Here is a 22,388-nt window from a genome sequence, read left to right on the forward strand (position 1 = left end):
ACATTTTCCAGGTTGGTAAAGGACTGCGCTGTGTAACGAGAAATTAAAAAGGGACTTTGAGAGTACACAAGACTGCTTACCTCATGTAGTGATGTTTTCCTGCTCACAGGACAAAAGGAATTTGAACGTTTAGACAAAAAAGGAGGCGGCTTGCCAGTTAAGCTGAAATCTGCTATTGGCGCTGCGTGCCCTAACCTATCTTCTGCAGTAACCGTGGTAACCAATTCAGCAAAGGCTAACCTCATTCATAGTGACTGCCAGGCTGTTAAAGGTGCAGCACAATTTAGACTTGTTTTAATTAAGTCGTGCACACGTCAGTGTATAAACTGCGCTGTTACATAACACCAGGAATGTAGATGATTTCCAATATTAACTCATACAGTAATATGAGTTATTACTTGTAGTTATTGTTATTTGAATAACCAAGAACATTTACACAATCAGCAACATTGTAATGCACAGGAGGCTGCTGACCAGGGTGGATAAAAAGCAATGATTTAAAATTAAATAAAAAAAATAAAAAATAATCAGATTTTATTTTAATTTAAATCAGATTTTTTTTTATTTAAATAGGATTTTTTTATTTTCATAAAAAAAAATTTGAGGAAAAATATATCAAAATATAGTTTCTATTTAAGATAAATGATAATCTAGATGTTATTCATACTGAAATATAGATTAGTTTTTGATTATGTAGCAAGATGCTGTATATTCTTGGCTGAAATGTTTAATTTTTTTTGGTAAATTAATCCCACTAATCGATTCCCAATTTCCTGCTCTCCCAAAGGTTTCTGTCAGATTATTTTGGGTAATTTTTCTATCTTCATGCTGAAAGCTCAGGCACCCCACTGCAGAACGCTGTGTGCTTGAAAGGTGACATTTTCACCTCTTATAGAAAGCAAAAGAGTCTTCCAGCTCCTCATATATAAAATAACCTTTATTATTTCATCATGGGTCCAATAATAAACCGCAATGTTTCGGGCCTAGCACAGCCCTTCATCATGCATTAGGAGCTGTCTCCATTGTCATTTCTGAGAATACTATTTTCATCCCCTCTTTCTTATCCAATAGCCGTGCAGGACATTTTTCCGCATACTATTTGCTACGAAGTGGAAACGTAACCTCTTAAGAAAACAGCGTTCTGCCGTGGACTGCCTGAGCAGCAAATGCTTGAAACAAATAAAGGAGCTTTTTGCATGAAGTATTTTATACTTCATGAATGAAAGTCCCCTTTATGTGTTCCAATGGTCAATCCTAGCGTTTCACAAACGCTTTGATTGACTTTCACTTTAAATCGATTTATATCAATCTTACTGACTAGTGATTTAAAGGGACAGTCAAGTCCAAAAAAAAAAAACTTTCATCTTTCAAATAGGGCATGTAATTTTAAACAACTTTCCAATCTACTTTTATCACCAATTTTGCTTTGTTCGCTTGGTATTCTTAGTTGAAAGCTAAACCTAGGGCGTTCATATGCTAATTTCTTAGACCTTGAAGGCCGCCTCTAATCTAAATGCATTTTGATAGTTTTTCACCACTAGAGGGCATTAGTTCACGTGTTTCATATAGATAACTTTGAGCTCATGCATGTGAAATTACCATGGAAACAGCTCTGATTGGCTAAACTGCAAGTCTGTCAAAAGAACTGAAATAAGGAGGCAGTCTGCTGAGGCTTAGATACAAGGTAATTACAGAGGTAAAACGTTTATAATTATAACTGTTTGTTATGCAAAAGTGGGGAATTGGTAATTAAGGGATTGTCTATCTTTTAAAACAACAAAAATTCTGGTGTTGACTGTCCCTTTAAATAAATTTTAACAATTCAAATACACTCTGTTGCTGACTGTATTAAAGGGACACTGAACCCAATTTTTTTCTTTTGTGATTCAGACAGAGCATGCAATTTTAAGCCACTTTCTAATTTACTCCTATTATCAATTTTTCTTCATTCTCTTGGTATCTTTATTTGAAAAGCAAGAATGTAAGTTTAGATGCCGGCCCATTTTTGGTGAACAACCTGGGTTGTTGTTGCGGATTCACCCACCAATAAACAAGTGCTGTCCAGGGTACTGAACCAAAAATGAGTTGGCTCCTTAGCATAGATGCCTTCTTTTTCAAATAAAGATAGCAAGAGAATGAAGAAAAATTGATAATAGGAGTAAATGAGAAAGTTGCTTAAAATTGCATGCACCATCTGAATCACGAAAGAAAAAAAATTGGGTTTAGTGTCCCTTTAACCCCTTAATGACCACAGCACTTTTCCATTTTCTGTCCGTTTGGGACCAAGGCTATTTTTACATTTTTGCGGTGTTTGTGTTTAGCTGTAATTTTCATCTTACTCATTTACTGTACCCACACATATTATATACCGTTTTTCTCGCCATTAAATGGACTTTCTAAAGATACCATTATTTTCATCATATCTTATAATTTACTATAAAAAAAATTATAAAATATGAGGAAAAAATTGAAAAAAACACACTTTTTCTAACTTTGACCCCCAAAATCTGTTACACATCTACAACCACCAAAAAACACCCGTGCTAAATAGTTTCTAAATTTTGTCCTGAGTTTAGAAATACCCAATGTTTACATCTTCTTTGCTTTTTTTGTAAGTTATAGGGCCATAAATACAAGTTGCACTTTGCTATTTCCAAACCATTATTTTTCAAAATTAGCGCTAGTTACATTAGAACACTAATATCTTTCAGGAATCTCTGAATATCCATTGACATGTATATAATTTTTTTTAGTAGACATCCCAAAGTATTGATCTAGGCCCATTTTGGTATATTTCATGCCACCATTTCACCGCCAAATGCGATTAAATACAAAAAATCGTTCACTTTTTTACAAATTTTTTCACAAACTTTTGGTTTCTCACTGAAATTATTTACAAACAGCTTGTGCAATTATGGCTTAAATGGTTGTAAATTCTTCTCTGGGATCCCCTTTGTTCAGAAATAGCAGACATATATGGCTTTGGCGTTGCTTTTTAGTAATTAGAAGGCTGCTAAATGCCACTGCGCACTACACGTATATTATGCCCAGCAGTGAAGGGGTTAATTATGGAGCATGTAGGGAGCTTCTAGGGTTAATTTTAGATTTAGTGTAGTGTAGTAGACAACCCCAAGTATTGATCTAGGCCCATTTTGGTATATTTCATGCCACCATTTCACCGCCAAATGCGATCAAATTAAAAAAAACATTAAATTTTTCACAATTTTAGGTTTCTCACTGAAATCATTTACAAACAGCTTGTGCAATTATGGCACAAATGGTTGTAAATGCTTCTCTGGGATCCCCTTTGTTCAGAAATAGCAGACATATATGGCTTTGGCGTTGCTTTTTGGTAATTAGAAGGCCGCCAAATGCCGCTGCATTTCACACGTGTATTATGGCTAGCAGTGAAGGGGTTAATTATGTAGCTTGTAGGGAGCTTGCAGGGTTAATTTTAGCTTTAGTGTAGAGCTCAGCCTCCCACCTGAAACATGAGACCCCCTGATCTCTCCCAAACAGCTCTCTTCCCTCCCCCACCCCCCAATTGTCCCCGCCATCTTAAGTACTGGCAGAAACTCTGCCAGTACTAAAATAAAAGCTATATTTGGGGGTTTTTTTTTTTTTAGCATATTTACATATGCTGCTGTGTAGGATCCCCCCTTAGCCCCCAGCCTTACTGATCCCCCACCAAAGAGCTCTCTAACCCTCCCCCTCTGCCTTAATGGGCGCCATCTTGGGTACTGGCAGCTGTCTGCCAGTACCCAGTTTAGTGAATAATGTGCCTTTTTTTTAAAATAAAAACCCTTTTCTGCAGTGTAGCTTCCCCCCCCCCAAGATCAACCCCCCACCCCTTCCACATCAATTAGCTGTTATTTACACTTTCAAAAAGTTAATTCAAGTACTTTTTAAACTTGATTTTTCTGTAGTGTAGCGGTTCCCTCCCGCTCCCGCCCCGTGCACGCGCCCGCCCGCCGCCCCCCGTGCACGTGCGCGCTCCCGCCCCTCCCGCCCCCGATCCCGCCCCCCTCCACTCCACTGGGCACATCGATGGCCGCCCACCCGCCTCCCAGACTTGCTCCCACCCACCAACGATACCGGCCACCGATGTCCGGTGCAGAGAGGGCCACAGAGTGGCTCTCTCTGCATCGGATGGCCAAGGGGGGTTATTGCAGGATGCCTCCATATCGAGGCATCACTGCAATAACCGGAAAGCAGCTGGAAGCGAGCAGGATCGCTTCCAGCTGCTTTCCACACCGAGGACGTGCAGGGTACGTTCTCAGGCATTAACTGCCTTTTTTTTGAGGACGTACCCTGCACGTCCTCGGTCGTTAAGGGGTTAAATCTGATGCTTCTAGGAATAATCACCAAGGGCCAGATAATGAGTGGCGGGTTAACAGTTACGCTCGAGCGATAAGGGGATTATCACGGCTGTTTGCACGCATCAGGTTGTCCAATCGTATTACGAATAGAAAATAAGCGTGATCACTTGAGCGCAATTGAAGTTTTCTCTTGTCAAGTTAGCACAAATTCAGAGCTCTGGTTAACTGTTTTTTGAAACAAAAAAGTCTCACAAAGCACATCAAATATACATTACAAAGTACAGTTACACTCATAACAATATCTGATAAAATTATTTTAAAAGAAAATTGCACACAAAAAAGTTATAAAGGCTCAAATATAGGGCTTCAACATAGAGATACATACACACATATATATATATAAGAAGCAAGAAATCCCCAAAGGAGGGCAACATAGAGGCCGAAGCTACATCCAAGGTCAGTTCAAAACCAGTTTATTGGCAGAGTGCAGGTACAAAGGTGAAGCCAGGACATGAACACCTGACGCGTTTCGAGCATGCGCACATGCGCTTCATCATATATATATATAATCTATACAGTCCAGGTGTGTGCACTCTCACCATCCATCCACAACAGCCAGGGTGCTATAGAACTCAGTAATATTATATTGAAATAAGCACTCACAGGACTTCAGCCAACTGTGACAACAAATGTGTTCTTTATTGTACATTAAAGAACACATTTGTTGTCACAGTTAGCTGAAGTCCAGTGAGTGCTTATTTTAATATAGATATAGAGATAGCTAGATAGATAGATAGATAGATAGATAGATAGATAGATAGATAGATAGATAGATAGAGAGAGAGAGAGAGAGAGAGAGATTGCAAATAAAGCACTCACTGGGCTTCAGTCAACTGTGAACAATAGTGTTTTAATAAAGTGACGTTTCGGGGTAAAAGAACCCCCTTCTTCTGACAAACAGTGTACAAACAAACTTATATTGGCCTATTATGCCCTCCCCCACACAATCAACCAATGAAAAAACGTTTGCAAAGGTAGCAACTGAGCATGTGTGAAACTGTTAAAAACTCATACATCAACACGAATCATAATACAAAAATAATTAAAAAAAAGTGACTTAATGTAGGGTGCAGCAGTGTATAGCAAGTGTCTCCAGGATGTATCAACAGAGTTTCATAAAAAAATCAACGAAAAAACAAACATATAATCCTCTGGACGTAATGGTAGCTTACTTATCCGAGAAAGCTATGCCCTGATTGGACCAAAGGCACACATAGTAACACACCTCCCTGCTAGGAGGTATCAACCAATAGTACACACAAAAATACACACACCCCTCCTGATATAAGCTACTAAGTGAATACACGGGATATGGCGTTGCCCATGGGCGTGGCTAACAACCCGAGTCTCAATCAGAGTGACTACCTGTCACAAAACTAGCGAGTATCTCATTAATATACATTGTATGAGGGGAACGATAGTGCCTATTACCTCCATCTCACTCACAATAAGCGGCTGATAAACAGAACCTAGGCTCAATCACAAGTAAGAAATACCTGACAATTGTCCGTGAGAGTGATATCAGAAACAACATAAAAGGCAAGAATACAAAGAACAAAAAGGACAACTATAGTCCTTATTTTTAATCCTAACCACTATGTGATATAAAGCAAACCCACCGGGTGTGAGAAAACACTGCGCTAGTTGAAACCAACGTCTCGCTTATTAAATAGAAAAAAACAAAAATGACAAGCAAGACTAACTGGTAGTAATAACTCTAATAGCTACAGACTGGAGCAATGAGAGGGTACATCCTAGGAGAATAAAGTGACAACGTGATAAACATTGTTAAGAATATTAAAATGTGGCCTGAGTTTAAAAACATAACTAAATTGTAACACATTTAGGGATAATAGGAAAAGCAGACAATCACCTGTAAATAGGCACACATATAGATATGCACAAATAATTAGTACCAGGATAACAGAATGCATAAACTTCAACTAACGAACATAGACTCCCATATCGTGGACTGTAGACTACCAAGAGTGTAGATAAGTCTTTAAGGTGGTCTCTTGAGAAAGTCTCTTCATCATACACATATTCTCTTCATGCAACAATTCTTTTCCATGTGGACTCACATGCAAAGACATCTATAGGAAGTATTGCCAGCCTGTGTTGATGTTGAACCCTTTAGGTGCCAAAGTACCAAGCTTGAAAATCCACTGGGCTTCTTTCTGTAGAAGTATTCTGTCCCTATTGCCACCTCTTCTCAGTGGTGGGACGTGATCAATAATACGAAATTTGAGGTCCTTGACTGTGTGCTTAGCTTCAAGAAAATGAAGTGCAACCGGTTGGTCCACTTTGCAAGACTGTAATGCTGTATGTATGGCTGAACAGTGATTAGTAGGGTTGCACCGATACCATTTTTTTATGACCGAGTACAAGTACCGATACTTGTTTTCAAATACTCGCCGATACCAATTACCAATACTTTTTTTTTAATGTCATGTGACAGTATACCAAGCACAATATAGACTAATTATTTAAGATTCCTTCTTTTAATTATAAAGGACTGTAATTCAAAAGACATTATGAAATAATAAAACAGTTTTATTTGTCACAAAGTTCACTGAACATGTTTATAAATAAAAAATATTACAATAAAATATTAAATTTAAAGGGGTGATGCAATTGGGTTGTAGGGCTGTTGTATAACATCAATCTGACATTTGTATGGAGGTTCGACTCTAAGTTGAACAGTCTTTCACTTTCCACACTACTGCATGGGGCAAAAAGATATTTTTGGCCCATTTTAGCCAGAGTTGGAAATCTGTAAATTAACTGCCCAGTACTTCAGGGGTTTGTCTGAACGAGGTACAGTGATCTCTCCTACAATAATACAAATAACAGCAATTTGTATTGGCAGAACAGTAGTAAACAATTTTTAGTTGAGTCTCCACTCCAGTTCAAAATGAAATGGGAACATGCAGTTTGAAAAAAACGCCACAAGATAGCATATGGGTAGGAAGTGGAGGTATCGGTTTAAGTATCGGTGCATTTACACGAGTACAAGTACTCTTGCAAATACTTGTATCGGTACCAATACCGATACAAGTATCGGTATCGGTGCAACCCTAGTGATTAGCCATTCTCGTCCTGGCATCATCGTAAGTTTTTCCGGTGTAGAATTTCCCACACGGGCAGTGTAATAAATAAACTATATAGATTGTAGTGAAGGTGAGAAAATGTATATTTTTCTTTTCAGTATGTTGAAAGCTAGAACCTGTCATCATGCTGTTACAGGTGACACAACTCATGCACCTAAAGCATCCCTTCTTTTTCAACTATGTACGGCATCTGTTTCACTTGGGATGTCAGATTTCACAAGAAGGTCCCTCAGACTGCGACCTCTTTTGTATGCCACTCTCGGTGTTGCCCATTGGTTAATAGGTAATGTGGAGTCAGCCTGAATCAATTTCCATTCATCCCTCATTGCTTTCACAATTCGACTTTTATCCGTTGAGTACGTTGTAACAAAGGTTAATCTTTTAAGATCCTCATGGGTGACCAAGTCAACCTCAATTAGTGCACTCCGTTTACACTTGGTAAGTAGTGACATCTTGTAACCCCTCTGCCTAAATCTAAGTGTCATCTCATTGAGTTGTGTTCTGCACCTATATTTGTTGATGTTGTTCCTAATGACCCTCTCGAACTGTGCTTTGGGTATATTGCGGATCAAAGAGAGTGGATGGCAACTATCAGCCCGAAGAATAGAGTTCCTGTCAGTGTTCTTCCTAAAGAGAGTAGTACCCAACTTATTGTAATGTTTAAACACTCTGACATCTAGGTAGTCCATGGTCTCAATATGGGCATTGTGTACTGTCCAATCCACTAAGGTGAGTAACAGGAACTCTATTCTTCGGGCTGATAGTTGCCATCCACGCTCTTAGATCCACAATATACCCAAAGCCCAGTTCCAGAGGGTCATTAGGAACAACACCGACAAAGATAGGCGCAGAAAACAACTCAACAAGATGACAGATTCAGGCAGAGGGGTTTGTCTTTCCTCAGGCAAAATCTTGCCTGAGGAAAGGGCCACAATATTACGGCTGAGAAATGCGTTGCAAAGCTAAATAAAATTGCTTTTAACCTTTTCATTCCACAGATGTGCTTTTTGCCTTCAAACCGCAACCGAAGTAACAGTTTGTGTTACCCTGCACAAACGCTATTGGTAACCAAGCTTGAGACGGATACCGGAGGTCGACACAGGGCGCATTACACATTTGCTAAGGTGAATCATTTGCTGCACACATCAATGAATCCTCTTTCCCTATCAAGTGAAAACCGAGGATCCAACGAGCTGACTGCTGTTAAATGTCAGCCTGTCTGTTTGCACCTACTTCACAATAGGTGCCTGTACACTTGTGAGTAACCTTTTCACTCTTGTTTCCTTGTTTTCCATATGGTCGGAAATATTACACGATGAGGTGCTCTCTTTCTGGTTCTTAAATCTGACTACCTGTTTATCTAGTTTTCACTAAAAATAGTAAACTGGCTCATGTTACTCTAAAAGTTTTATTATATCAAGCTAGATAAGCTTCCTGTAGATACCCCAGCCTCCTTGTAGGAGTGTGACAGGAAGTAATAGACACTGCACAAATGAAAATTAAAAAAATAAGTAAAAAGTTAAAATCCATTTAAAATGGGGGGGTGGAGCCAACCACCATACTGGCCGGTCGCACCTAACTAGAGCTCCGAGTTCTAGTTAGCCAAAAAGCTAAATTTACCAGATAGATTACTTCAATACTCAGCTATTCCTCACCAGCTGTGATCCCTTATCCTTGGTAGGGTCACAGAATTACCTTTTTGAAGTACCAGCACGTCGACAGAGGAAGTTACTGAATTACTGGCACTACCTTTGCTGCAGGAGGATCAGACCTGCCCAGGGCCGCCTTTCCTGTACCATATGCCCGTAACTCTAACAACCAGTAACCTACTGTGCTGCTCAGCCGCGATTGCAGGGTCTCCGGACTTAGTGGCACTGGAAGTTTGATCGCCCATCCATATCCGGCCTTGATAGAGCTGTACCGCAGCGGAACTCCCCGCATCTACACACACTCCACAGAAGTGGTGCCGGACTGGAGCTCTGAACCGAAGAGGACTACTGCCCTTCCCGGAGCCTGCTCTCCCTCGATACTCTGAGAAGCCGGCAAGGATTCCGAACACCTTAAGACCCCATAGATGAGCAGCTTCCACGTGGCGCCCAGTAAATCTCCTCCCTGTAAGTACTTGCAGCCCGATCGGCAGAGGATTACACTGCCTATTTAATTCTAAGCTACTTACAAACATTAGAGCCTAAGGGGATCTGGAAACTGACTGTGACTTACCTAATTTGAGCTAACATACACTAGCTGGGCGCCAATCCATGCTGATACTCCGTCCCCACTGAGTGGCGCGAAACCGCCATCTTTAACCTTCAGCAACATAAGCACTGCAGCCTGTCAGCGCGGTCTTCCTTACAGTTGCGCTAAGAGTGTTAGAAGAAACTACAGCACAGGCACTCGCAAAGACTCTTCTCAGTATAGGTACTTATCTCCTAACATAGTACAACTACTATCAGCTTACCAATCTTTTACCAACCTGAACTCTATAAAGGGGCCTGTAAGTTAACGGTGCAGCAACTACTATTTGCCTTTTCACCACCAACAGCTCCCCAGCCGGGATAGTGATTACACTAGGGGTTAAGCAGCTACCCACAACAACTCAGGGGCTCCCAGGCTTACACCACAATATTACCTCCAGGCCATGAATGAAAGTATTCTGCATACCCACCAATTGCAGCATTGGTTCTAGCATAAAGTAAGACTGTTTCACACCAACTGTAGCTGCTTAGGAGCCGCAGTATATCCTGCTTTTCATTCATAACTGAAGCACACTCTCCTGTCCCCTTTCCTGCTGCACTTTGATGTAGCAGGTCATATCCACCACCCTTTTTCCGGCCTGGCCCAGAGGTGGCAATTTCCCTAGGGAGAGTGCCCCTAACTTACTCTGTACACTTCCAGATTTTTCCACGCCAGTGACTTTCTCATTTTCTCTAAGATACACATCTGTTTAAAATGGAATAGGCACGCATAGGCCACTTAAGCCTGTCTACCACACAGTGACCCCTTGCTGTTCTGAAGTGGGGCTGCCCTGCCATACCTGACCTCTAACCTCTCAAAGCCTCCTTCTGCAAAAAACCCAGCCTTGTCTTCCCCTCACCATGTCACAATCAGCCAGAGGGAAGAAAAGCAAACAACCTTTTATACCAAAAAAGACTGTGATGGATCACTTTGGGCCCCCTGGAGGGCTCTCACAAGGTGACATTGAACCCCCAGACTCCCCTGGGTCTGACACTTCGGATCTGACACTGGCGGCTATCCAGAACATCCAACAAGCCTCACCTGAGGCAGTCACTCCCTCATTCATCATGGACTCACTTAAGTCACTACTGGACAAGCATCACGCTTCATTCACTGCCCAAATGGCGGCCTCAACAGCTGAGCTCAAGAAAGATCTCTTCAACAAATGAAAGAATTGACACTCTGGAAAGAAAGCAGGAGGATGCCGCTGTGGAACATTCTAACCTGCTTTCTTACACACAACGCCTTGCAGACTACCTAGATGTTATAGATGACAAAATAGCGGACTTGGAAGATAGATCTCGGAGGAATAACCTCAGGATCCGGGGTATCCCTGAGTCCGTCTCTGCTGGCGATCTACAGCCATACTTAAAAGAACTGTTTCATGTACTAGCTCCCCCCGCCACGGAGACTGAAGCCATGATGGACCGGGCACACCGGTCTCTTAAGCCCAAAGGTCTACCAGATGACCAGCCTAGAGACACAATTGTCCGGCTTCACTACTTCACTTACAAAGAGAGAATCCAAAGAGCTCATTTTCAGAAACCCTCCCTCCCAGAAAAATTTAAAAAACTACAAATTTTTCCTGATCTCTCCGCAAGAACTTTACAGAAAAGAAAAACTTTTACCGAAGTCACATCCATTTTAAGAAAAAACGAGATCAGGTACAGGTGGGGCTACCCCATAAAGCTACTCATCTTCCGGAACAATCAGATGTTTACCATACAGACCCCTAACAGAGGGTATGAACTACTCAAGCACTGGAATCTATATCCCTTACAAAAGGACAAACCGCACACCAGCCAATCCCAGTTGAGAAGCACAGCAGCAGAATGGGGGGGCTCCTCCGCCCCTGAAGACAGACGGAACAACTTAGTTACCTCCGAGGAGGGAGACTGGACTACCCCTACAACACGAAGGCTTGGCCTTCAGAACCAACTTGAGAGCCAGAAATGGCCGACCTTTAAGCAGAGACATAGATCTGGATCACCAGCTCCCTAGGAAGTGCATTACAAACCCTAAGATGTAGCTTACTCTTCCTGGACATTTGCTATGTGAAGTTACTTTCTTTTTCCTTTTTTTAGCTCACACAGATAACAGGTGGTCACACAATATTGGGACTCTAGTTGCTGGCATGCTGATTTTGATGACCTTTAGACGATAAGTATCTTTCACTTGTTTTGCTCCTTTACAATATACAGTATTTATGTTCTAGTGATTGCTGTCTACATTTTATTACATAGAGGTCTTATTGCTTACCAATAGTTATCATTGCTTTTTCTCTGGAACACTAAAGTCTCATTCCTACCACAATTAGCTCTCAAACATCCATAGACCCCACACACAACCTTTTCTGCCTCCTAACAAGGTTACACTGATTTGCAGGCACCATGTGCTCAGCGAGGGCCCGGCTGTAGCACACTCCCTACACACAGTTTTCCAGGGACTTAGACAGACACATTAGACAAGTAACCCCTAAGTATGCAACACTTGGAGTACCCTTATAGCACACCCCCTCATTTAGTGTCTTGGTCTCTTAGGTGTTGGTAGCACTCCTCACCCCATTCATTAGAGCGTTACACCACAACAACACAACCTCAGCTGCCCATTACATACTTAAAGCAACTAGTCTAGCGGATCATACGCCTAGAATAGACCACTCTGATAAATTAATTATTAACAGAACACCTTCCCTTATACATCTGAGTACTTTACCACAGTTCTACATCCTCAGTTACCCAACACACACCCACAACAGCAAGACCAGAAACACACTCGCCTAGAATAGTTCATCAGATGAACTCATTACCCATAATAGGACACCGCAATCATATCTCCTCAACTTACTCTGTAAGGTCTACACCGAGAAATATACCTGATCATCTGTCTCAGTATTGTTGTTTTAAATTGTTTGTTGTTCTGGTTCCTGTTTTATGTATTGCACTGTTGTTTTTTTTATATATATAAGTAAACTGTAAGCTCTCTAATGTCACTGTCACATAACCCCAAAAGATACACCACCTTTTCATCAGACAGGCTACCAGGCCGTTACTCTACCCACCTCCCTTCAGCCACTTCTAACACTCCGTGGACAAACAGTCGCACGATTGACAATCCCCATTGCCTGATTAGCTTTTAACAGTTCACTACTCTACAGTTGCCAACAACCTCCCCCCCCCCCCCCCTAAAAACAAACTCAAGCCTCCCTTTTTTTTGTTTTCTCTCCCTTTACCTTAATGTGCTTCCCCTATCAGGGAAGACGATTAACGCGGTTTCTCTCGAACATACCGCAATTTCTATTTGCCAACTTATCTGTACTAACATATATTTGACTAAATGTAATATTTTTCTGTACTCTATTGGAAGTTTAAGATCAAACATTCTTTCCTGTCCTCTTTTCTTTTCACACCTCTCTCTCACCCCCTTCTCCTTCTAGTCCCTTTCTCCTTTTCTTTTTCTCTCTAACTACTTTCTGGTTGGTCTCACTTGACAGATTGTTCAGTTTTAAGATGGATATTAATATTTGCATTATTTTCAACAATTTAGACTGCTCTTTAGTCTATTTTCATATGCCTGTATTTCTACACTTTATTTTGTTCTATATTGAGACAAAAAAAAAAAAAAAAAGAGGTTATGTTCATTTCTTATTTGATTGGATTATCCTGTGATGAAACAGAATAGACCTTATGTGTTTTCCTTTTTATGTGCATAATGTGTTGTGTTCATGCATATTTCGATGTATCACAGTTGTACTGTAATGTGAAACTAACCTCAATAAAAAAAATAATTTAAAAAAAAAAAAAAAAAAAATCCATTTAAAATTATGAATAAGACATATCGCAAATATTTCTATTAAAGGGACATAATATTCATTTACTAAATCACTTGAAACTGATGCAGTATAACTGTAAAAAGCTGACAGGAAAATATCACCTGCGCATCTCTATGTAAAAAAAGGAAGATATTTTATCTCACAATTTCCTCAGCTCACCAGAGTAAGTCCTGTGTAAAAAGTGTCCAGCTGCAGGTGAATTTTTTTTTAAAAAAAATGAAGAAATTAACTGCAGCCAATCAGCGTCAGCAGTGCTAAGGTCATGAACTTTTACTGTGATCTCATGAGATTTGACTTAACTCTCATGAGATTGCATAGTAAACTTCCTTAAACTGAATAGGGAAATTACAGGAGTGTGCATGAGGCTCACTACCTTGCCTGTCCTGGGACAGGCATACTGATTTGCTGCTTAAAGTCCTTTGCAATGGGGTTTGAATATTTAGGACATTTTGAGGTAAAATATCTTTCTTTTTTACATAGAGATGTTCAGGTGATATTTTCTAGTCAGGTTTTTACAGCTATGCTGCATCTGGGTATCATGGCCCTTTAAATATAAGCCACAGCTTAGTGATTTTTTATTACAACAATAAAATAGACTGTTTCATATCCCTTTAATGTCCTTTTAAAGGGACATTCAAGTCAAAATAAACTTTTATGATTCAGATAGAACATGCAGTTTAAGACACTTTACAATTTACTTCCATTATCAAATTTTGCACCGTCTTTTTGTATACACACTTTCTGGGTAACAAGATCCCACTGAGCATGTGCACAAGTTCATTGGATATATGTATACTAGCCTGTGATTGGCTGATGTCTGTCACATAATACAAGGGATCGGAAAATGGGAGAGAAAAAAATATCTCCTGCTTATTTGAAATTCAGAGTAAGTGGAGGTTCTTTATTATGCAATTTTACTGCATTGAGTGGTCCTTTAAAGTACCATTAAACAGGTTGAGATCTGTGCATATCCTAAAAGGGTTAGTTAATTAATTAAAAATAGTTTGCATTAAAAAATTGTTTAAAAATAGCTGGCAGGTATTGTAAAATAATGTTCAAAAATAAGCAAAAATACTTAAAGGGACATGCAACCCAAAAACTTTCTTTCATGATTCAGAAAGAGAATACAATTTTAAACAACTTTCCAATTTACTTTTATTATTTAATGTGCTTCCTTCTCGTATTATCCTTTGCTGAAAGGTTTATCTAGGTAAGCTCAGGAGCAACAAAGAACCTAGGTTCTAGCTGCTGATTGGCGGCTGCATATATATATACTGATTGTCATTGGCTCACCCATGTGTTCAGTTAGAAACTAGTAGTGCATTGCTGCTCCTTCAACAAATGATACCAAGAGAATGAAACAAATTAGATAATAGAAGTAAATCAGAAAGTTGTTTTAAATTGTATGTTCTACCTAAATCATGAAAGAAAATGTTTGGGTTTCATGTCCCTTTAAATAGCCATGCTGTCTGGAGAAGTCTACTCCACACCCATTATCAGTGTTTAGACACAGGCATTGTATTTCAACTGAGTTCACAGCTTCTAGGCATTGCAGCAGATAATCCATGTTCACTTTTGCATTCTACTAAAACAACAATAGATATAGATACAGTCATAAAAGGAAATGTGTGGGGGGAGTTAGAGCTGTACAATTCGGAAACTTAAAAGAAAGGGTTAATGGCGAGGTACTGCAGTATAAAATTTGCAGGTAAAGTAATTAAAGTACATATTATATTTTGCCTCTATACCAACTTGTTTTATGTCCCTTTAAGTATGGGTCCCATAACACAAATCAGTTCTTGTGTACAGTACCTAAATTACAAATGGAGCAGATAACGTAAAAAAAAAAACCAACAACAATCTACTCAGATAGGCAGACTAACAGACATGAGGTTGATGGACTGACGCGTTTCGCGCCCCCTAGTGGTGCTTAATCATAGGCTGACACATGTAAGTAAAGGGAGCCCTTATATAGGGTGGAATTTAACCCCTTACTGGCATTACAATTATCTAAGTACAAAATCTAAGTACAAAATATTAAAAAGCAAAAGGAGTATGTATATACAATAATAAAAAACAATTTTAGGACTACTTCGGTTAATAATGAATCTCTTTAAGTATAGACATTAACTAAATTAAACATCATATAACTATTCTATGGCTGGATATTCATAAAGTGTATGTATAGTGCATCTCAATTGACACATACATATATAAAATCAGATCAAGGACTTGACACGATCATATATACAATAGTGTACTGTTTAAGAAGATTGTAAAAGAACATTAATCATAAATCAGTCCCTATTATGTCTAATATAAGTAGTTTTTAAATACTTTTTGCAATAGGTTTCACATAATTTTTAAAAAGGGACGATAATCGAAAAGTAATCCAAAAAGACATTACAAAATTATCAGATAAAGACGATCACTACTACAAAATCCCAAGGGATACAAGATCATTAATTTGTCTATGAAATAATTAATATCACATTCCTTATTCATACTAAACGGTGCGTGTGAATGTAGTTTCAAAATCCAGAATAATTCCTTCTTATCCAGGATTTTGTTTCTGACCTCCCCTAAGTGGAACAGTTGCCACATCAATAATCTGTATTGACATGTCTGCTACATTGGTGAAGTGAAAGCTGTTTAAATGGCTGGCCACTACAGAGTCCTTATAATAATTCTTGACATATCTAACATGTTCACCAAATCTAGTTCTGGCTTTATGTTGGGTCTTTCCCACGTACTGGCATTGACACAAATTGCACGTTAAAGGGATACTAAACCCAACATATTTCTTTTATGATTCAGATAGAGCATGCAATTTTAAGCAACTTTCTAATTTACTCCTATTAGCAATTTTTCTTTGTTCTCTTGCTATCTTTATTTGTAAAAGAAGGCATCTAAGCTAAGGAGCAATTTTTTGGTTCAGAACCCTGGGCAGCATTTATCCACCAAATAGCAAGGACAACACGGGTTGTTCACCAAATATGGGCCGGCTTCTAAACTTACATTCTTGATTTTAAAATAAAGATACAAAGAAAATGAAGAAAAATCAATAATAGGAGTAAATTAGAAAGTTACTTAAAATTGCATGCTCTATCTAAATCATGAAAGATAAAATTTGGGTTCAGTGTCCCTTTAAGAGATACACTACAAAAGTGTGTTTTTTTTCCCCAGCAAATACATGCTATCTATATAACTGCCCACTGTATACTACCGAATTTTCGGCATCTGATTTAGTAAGTGTTCAGCGGAAATTCTACAGAAGAGTTAAAATGATGATCCCCACCAGCATCATGTGTCTTTGTTAGACTATTTCTTAGCCAACGGGTTAAAGTAGTAGCTTAATACAGTTTCAGTATGCAGTAAAGCAAAACAGGTTTTATTTGTGCTTAATCAGTGATTGACTAATCCCAGGGGCCAAAAAGCAATGGCTCATAAAGGTGAGGTTCTGGCTGCTAACCTCTTGCATTGTTAGATATAACTAAAAGAATGATTTGGCTGCTAGCTCAGTATTTTACAAGTCTCTTAAAAGGGATATGAAACAAACTAAAACAACTTTCATGTTTTAGACAGAGAATACAATTTTAAACTATTTTCCAGTTTACTTCAAATAGCAAATTGGCTTCATTACTTTGGCATTCTTTGTTGAAGGAGCAGCATTGCACTACAGGAAGCTATCTGAAGACACAGGATGAACCAATGAGAAGAGGCAGCCACCAATCAGCAGCTAGCTCCCAGTAGTGCATTGCTGCTCCTGTGCCTAAGTAGGCTTTTCAGTAAGGATACCAAGAGAGCAAAGCATATAAGATAATAGAAATCTTTTATGTCCCTCTAAATGTCTAATGAATCTGTCCTTTCTTTGCTTTACATGTCTATTCCAATGAGGCTCACCGGGATAAGGGTCATGATGAAAAGCTATATGAATGAAGAATCTGAGTAACCACTGATTTAAAGGAACACTAAAGTCTTTTTTATATAGGCAACTGCAATTAATCTCTCTCTGCATTGCAAAATATCGGTTTACAAAACATTTAAAATGGGTAATACTCTTAGCATTGTTTTTACAGTCCAGGGACAAACCCCCTGAAAAGCTTTGAGCATTGTGTATCTTATCTCCTTTGCTGTGGCTAATTAGGGACAAGCAGAAATGAGCTCATGCACACAGATGGTATTTTACCGACATGGGACTAGTTTTCATTGAGGTGGTAGTTTGAAAACTGATGGTAAATTAAAAAAAAATATCTTAGAGATAAAATGTTTTTTTATTACCAGTTTCTACAATTTACCACCTCATTTGAAACAAAGCTATGGTCTGTAATTTTGAGGTTCAGGTCAAAGTTAAAAATAAAGATGAAATATAGAAATAAACATGCAATCATGGTCAAACTTCTTCTTAGTGAATTAGAATCTAATAATAAACCAATGAAGATTTAAAACCAGTGCTAGCAGCTTTAGTTCCTGATTTATGCTGTATAATTATTTATGCAAATGAGCCTGGTCAGTATTTTTCCCCCAGAAATGGCGGTGATCTGCACATATCAAACAACCACTGTGCAGAAAGTAAAGGTCAGGTTTCTGAATTTACGGAATGCTCTCCAGTCTCTCTGAGGACAAAGAAGACCAAATGCAATTTTATTACTTACAGGTAAAGAAGGGGATAAAATCAATAATGTAAGTGCATTGTAAAATTTCAGCACAATGCATAATTAAACCACAATTGACCATGCAAATCTGTGTTTAACCCTTGCAAATAGATTAAACAAATAGGAAAAGTACCTATCTGGAGCCACCGATAACTGCAGTGCTAGTTCCATGACCCAGCTGTGCAGCTACCTCTGCCGATTGGCTCAGTGGCAGTTTCCTCTCAGGATCAGCTGTGCTCGGTGGCTCCTGGGTGGTACTTTACATATGTTTCTAACCCTTTTGAAGGGGTCTTTGATATTAAAGAGTATTATTATAATCATTTGCAATGTATTAGCATCTTAACACTTCTATATAAGAGAAACAATGTAAAATTTAAAAAAAAACAAATTAAAATTTTTAATAAGCTGATGTATCACAAGTGTAAATCTCATGTTCTCTTATATTTTTTGTACAAGGACCAAGGTAACACAAAATCACATGTGGGGAAAAAATAAGGGTCCTTGTCTACATCTGAGGAAGCTCTAACTGCAGAACCTGTCTACAATAGACAAACAGCAGTAATACTTGTAATAACTTTATTAGTTATAGGGAAATTTTATTCTAAGGAGACGTGACTAACGTTGGTGCACAGCAAACCCAAAAAGTTGGTAAAACAAATGCACATCCTGGATCTTGTTGAGTACGCACTCACTTTAAAAGGTTAAGATTACTGCTGAGCTCATAGCCTGTTAGAAACATACCCCTAGATTTAGAGTTTGGCGTTAGCCGTCAAAAGCAGCGTTAAGGGGTCCTAACGCTGCTTTTTACCGCCCGCTGGTATTTAGAGTCAGCCAGGAAAGGGTCTACCGCTCACTTTCTTTCCATGACTCCAGGCTACCGCAGATCCCCTTACGTCAATTGCGTATACTATCTTTTCAATGGGATTTGCCTAACGCTGGTATTTGGAGTCTTGGAACAAGGGAGCAGTAGAGCCTCTACCGACAAGACTCCTACCGCCAAAAAAAGTCAGTAGTTAAGAGCTTTATGGGCTAACGCGGGAATATAAAGCTCTTAACTACTGTGCTACAATGTACACTAACACCCATAAACTACCTATGTACCCCTAAACCAAGGCCCCCCCACATCGCAAACCCTATAATAAATTTTTTTAACCCCTAATCTGCCGACCGGACACCGCTGCCACCTACATTATCCCTATGAACCCCTAATCTACTGCCCCTAACATCGCCGACACCTACATTATATTTATTAACCCCTAATCTGCCCCCCCAATGTCGCCGCTACCTAACTACAATTATTAACCCCTAATCTGCCGACCGGACCTCGCTGCCACTATAATAAATGTATTAACCCCTAAACCGCCGCACTCCTGCCTCGCAAACACTATAATAAATTGTAATAATCCCTAATCTGCCGTCCCTAACATCGCCGCCACCTACCTACAATTATTAACCCCTAATCTCCCGCCCGCAACGTTGCCGCTACTATAATAAATGTATTAACCCCTAAACCTAAGTCTAACCCTAACACCCCCCTAACATAAATATAATTTAAATAAAACGAAATAATATTCCTAAAATTAAATAAATTAATCCTATTTAAAACGAAATACTTACCTAGAAAATAAACCCTAATATAATATAAACCCTAATATAGCTACAATATAAATAATAATTACCTTGTATCTATTTTAGGATTTATATTTATTTTACAGGCAACTTTGTATTTATTTTAAAGGATTACTTTCTATTATAATTTTTAAGCTAAACAACTAACATATTAAAGTTAATAAACATTAATTAAAACCTACTGACCTATATTTTCTCCAAAACGAAGTTTCATAACGTTCTAAAAGTTATATCTTTTATTCGCCGATGATGTCACGTTATCCTGCCCACTATTTTCAGCACTGCATGTTCAAAATACTTAAACCAATAACTTTGTGTTTAAAGCGCCATTTTGAAACCTAGGTATTGTAAACGGATTGGTACAGAGCAAAGGATACCCACGGAGTGGGTTTGGAAAACAATTAAATTTGCAGACAAGATTTCTGATATACGCTAGAGATATGTTAATGAAATGCTATTGATAAAAAGCGTATTTGGGGTAGTTCGTTAGTAACAGGCATATAAAATATTTACTTACAGTGGCCCTTTAACTAGGTACAATAGCTATTAAATAGTTATTAACTATTTAATAGCTAACTAGTTAAAATAATTACAAAATTACCTGTAAAATAAATCCTAACCTAAGTTACAATTAAACCTAACACTACACTATCATTAAATTAATTAAATAAATTAATTACAATTACATTTAATTAAATAAACTAATCTATAATACAAAAAAACAACACAGAAAATAAAAAAAAATATTACAAGAAGTTTAAACTAATTACACCTAATCTAAGCCCCCTAATAAAATAATAAAGCCCCCCAAAATAAAAAAAATGCCCTACCCTATTCTTAATTACAAAGTAATCAGCTCTTTTACCAGCCCTTAAAAGGGCTTTTTGCGGGGCATTGCCTCAAAGTAATCAACCCCCCAACATTAAAACCCACCACCCACATACCCCTACTCTAACCCACCCAATCCCCCCTTAAAAAAAACCTAACACTAACTCCCTGAAGATCTCTCTACCTTGAGCCGTCTTCACCCAGCCGAGCCAAATTCTTCATCCAATACGGGCGATGTGGTCCTCCATCCGGGCAAAGTCTTGATCCAAGCGGCAAAGAAGAGGTCCTCCATCCGGGCGATGTCTTCCTCCAAGCAGCATCTGATTGGAACATTCAATCTGAACTTCAATCTGATTGGCTGATTGAATCAGCCAATCAGATTTTTCCTACCTTAATTCCGATTGGCTGATAGAATCCCATCAGCCAATCAGAATTCGAGGGACGCCATCTTGGATGACGTCCCTTAAAGGAACCGTCATTCATCGTTAGTCCGTCGGGGAAGGTGGATGTTCCGCGTTGGCGGTCTGAAGATGGAGCCGGAAGAAAGAAGATGGTTTTAATGTGGGAGGGTTGTATTTTTTTTTTTTTACAGGTAAAAGAGCGGATTACTTTAGGGCAATGCCCCGCAAAAAGCCCTTTTAAGGGCTGGTAAAAGAGCTGATTACTTTGTAATTTAGAATAGGGTAGGGCATTTTTTTATTTTGGGGGCTTTATTATTTTATTAGGGGGCTTAGATTAGGTGTAATTAGTTTAAACTTCTTGTAATATTTTTTTATTTTCTGTAATTTAGTGTTTGTTTGTTTTTGTATTATAGATTAGTTTATTTAATTAAAATGTAATTGTAGGTAATTGTAGTTAATTTATTTAATTTAATGATAGTGTAGTGTTAGGTTTAATTGTAACTTAGGTTAGGATTTATTTTACAGGTAATTTTGTAATTATTTTAACTAGGTAGCTATATAATACTTAATAACTATTTAATAGCTATTGTACCTAGTTAAAATAAATACAAAGTTCCCTGTAAAAAAATATATAAATCCTAAAATAGATACAATGTAATTATTATTTATATTGTAGCTATTTAGGGTTTATTTTCTAGGTAAGTATTTAGTTTTAAATAGGATTAATTTATTTAATTTTAGGAATATTATTTCATTTTTATTTAAATTATATTTATGTTAGGGGGGTTAGGGTTAGACTTAGGTTTAGGGGTTAATACATTTATTATAGTAGCGGCGACGTTGCGGGCGGGAGATTAGGGGTTAATAATTGTAGGTAGGTGGCGGCGATGTTAGGGGTGGCAGATTAGGGGTTAATACAATTTATTATAGTGTTTGCAAGGCGGGTGCGGCGGTTTAGGGGTTAATACATTTATTATAGTGGCGGTGATGTCCGGTCGGCAGATTAGGGGTTAATAAGTGTAGTTCGGTGGCGGCAGATTAGGGGTTAATAAATATAATGTAGGTGTCGGCGATGTTGGGGGCGGAAGATTATAGGTTAATAAGTATAATGTAGGTGGCGGCGATGTTGGGGGCGGCAGATTAGGGGTTAATATAATGCAGGGGTCGGCGATGTTGGGGTCAGCAGATTAGGGGTTAATAAGTGTAAGGTTAGGGGTGTTTAGACTCGGGGTTCATGTTAGGGTGTTAGGTGCAGACTTAGAGAGTGTTTCCCCATAGGAAACAATGGGACTGCGTTAGGAGCTGAACGCTGCTTTTTT

The 22,388-nt window shown here is 38.7% G+C and overlaps 1 protein-coding gene across 4 annotated transcripts in view; it reads right to left on the reverse strand.

Annotated features, from left to right (window-relative positions):
* The window catches only part of MAP7D2 (MAP7 domain containing 2), a 492,885-nt gene that overhangs the window by 323,723 nt on the left and 146,774 nt on the right, over positions 1 to 22,388 (reverse strand). The window contains exon 1 of one of the 4 annotated variants that reach the window (XM_053706404.1): positions 81 to 213. The exons of 2 other annotated variants lie outside the window; for them this stretch is intronic. The gene's annotated coding sequence lies outside the window, so the exon portion shown is untranslated. Of the gene's footprint in view, positions 1 to 80; positions 214 to 22,388 lie in introns of those variants that run through there. One more of the 4 variants, XM_053706405.1, reaches the window with a different exon arrangement.

The sequence above is a fragment of the Bombina bombina genome, chromosome 3 (genome assembly GCF_027579735.1).
Source record: "Bombina bombina isolate aBomBom1 chromosome 3, aBomBom1.pri, whole genome shotgun sequence".
Classification (NCBI taxonomy): domain Eukaryota; kingdom Metazoa; phylum Chordata; class Amphibia; order Anura; family Bombinatoridae; genus Bombina; species Bombina bombina.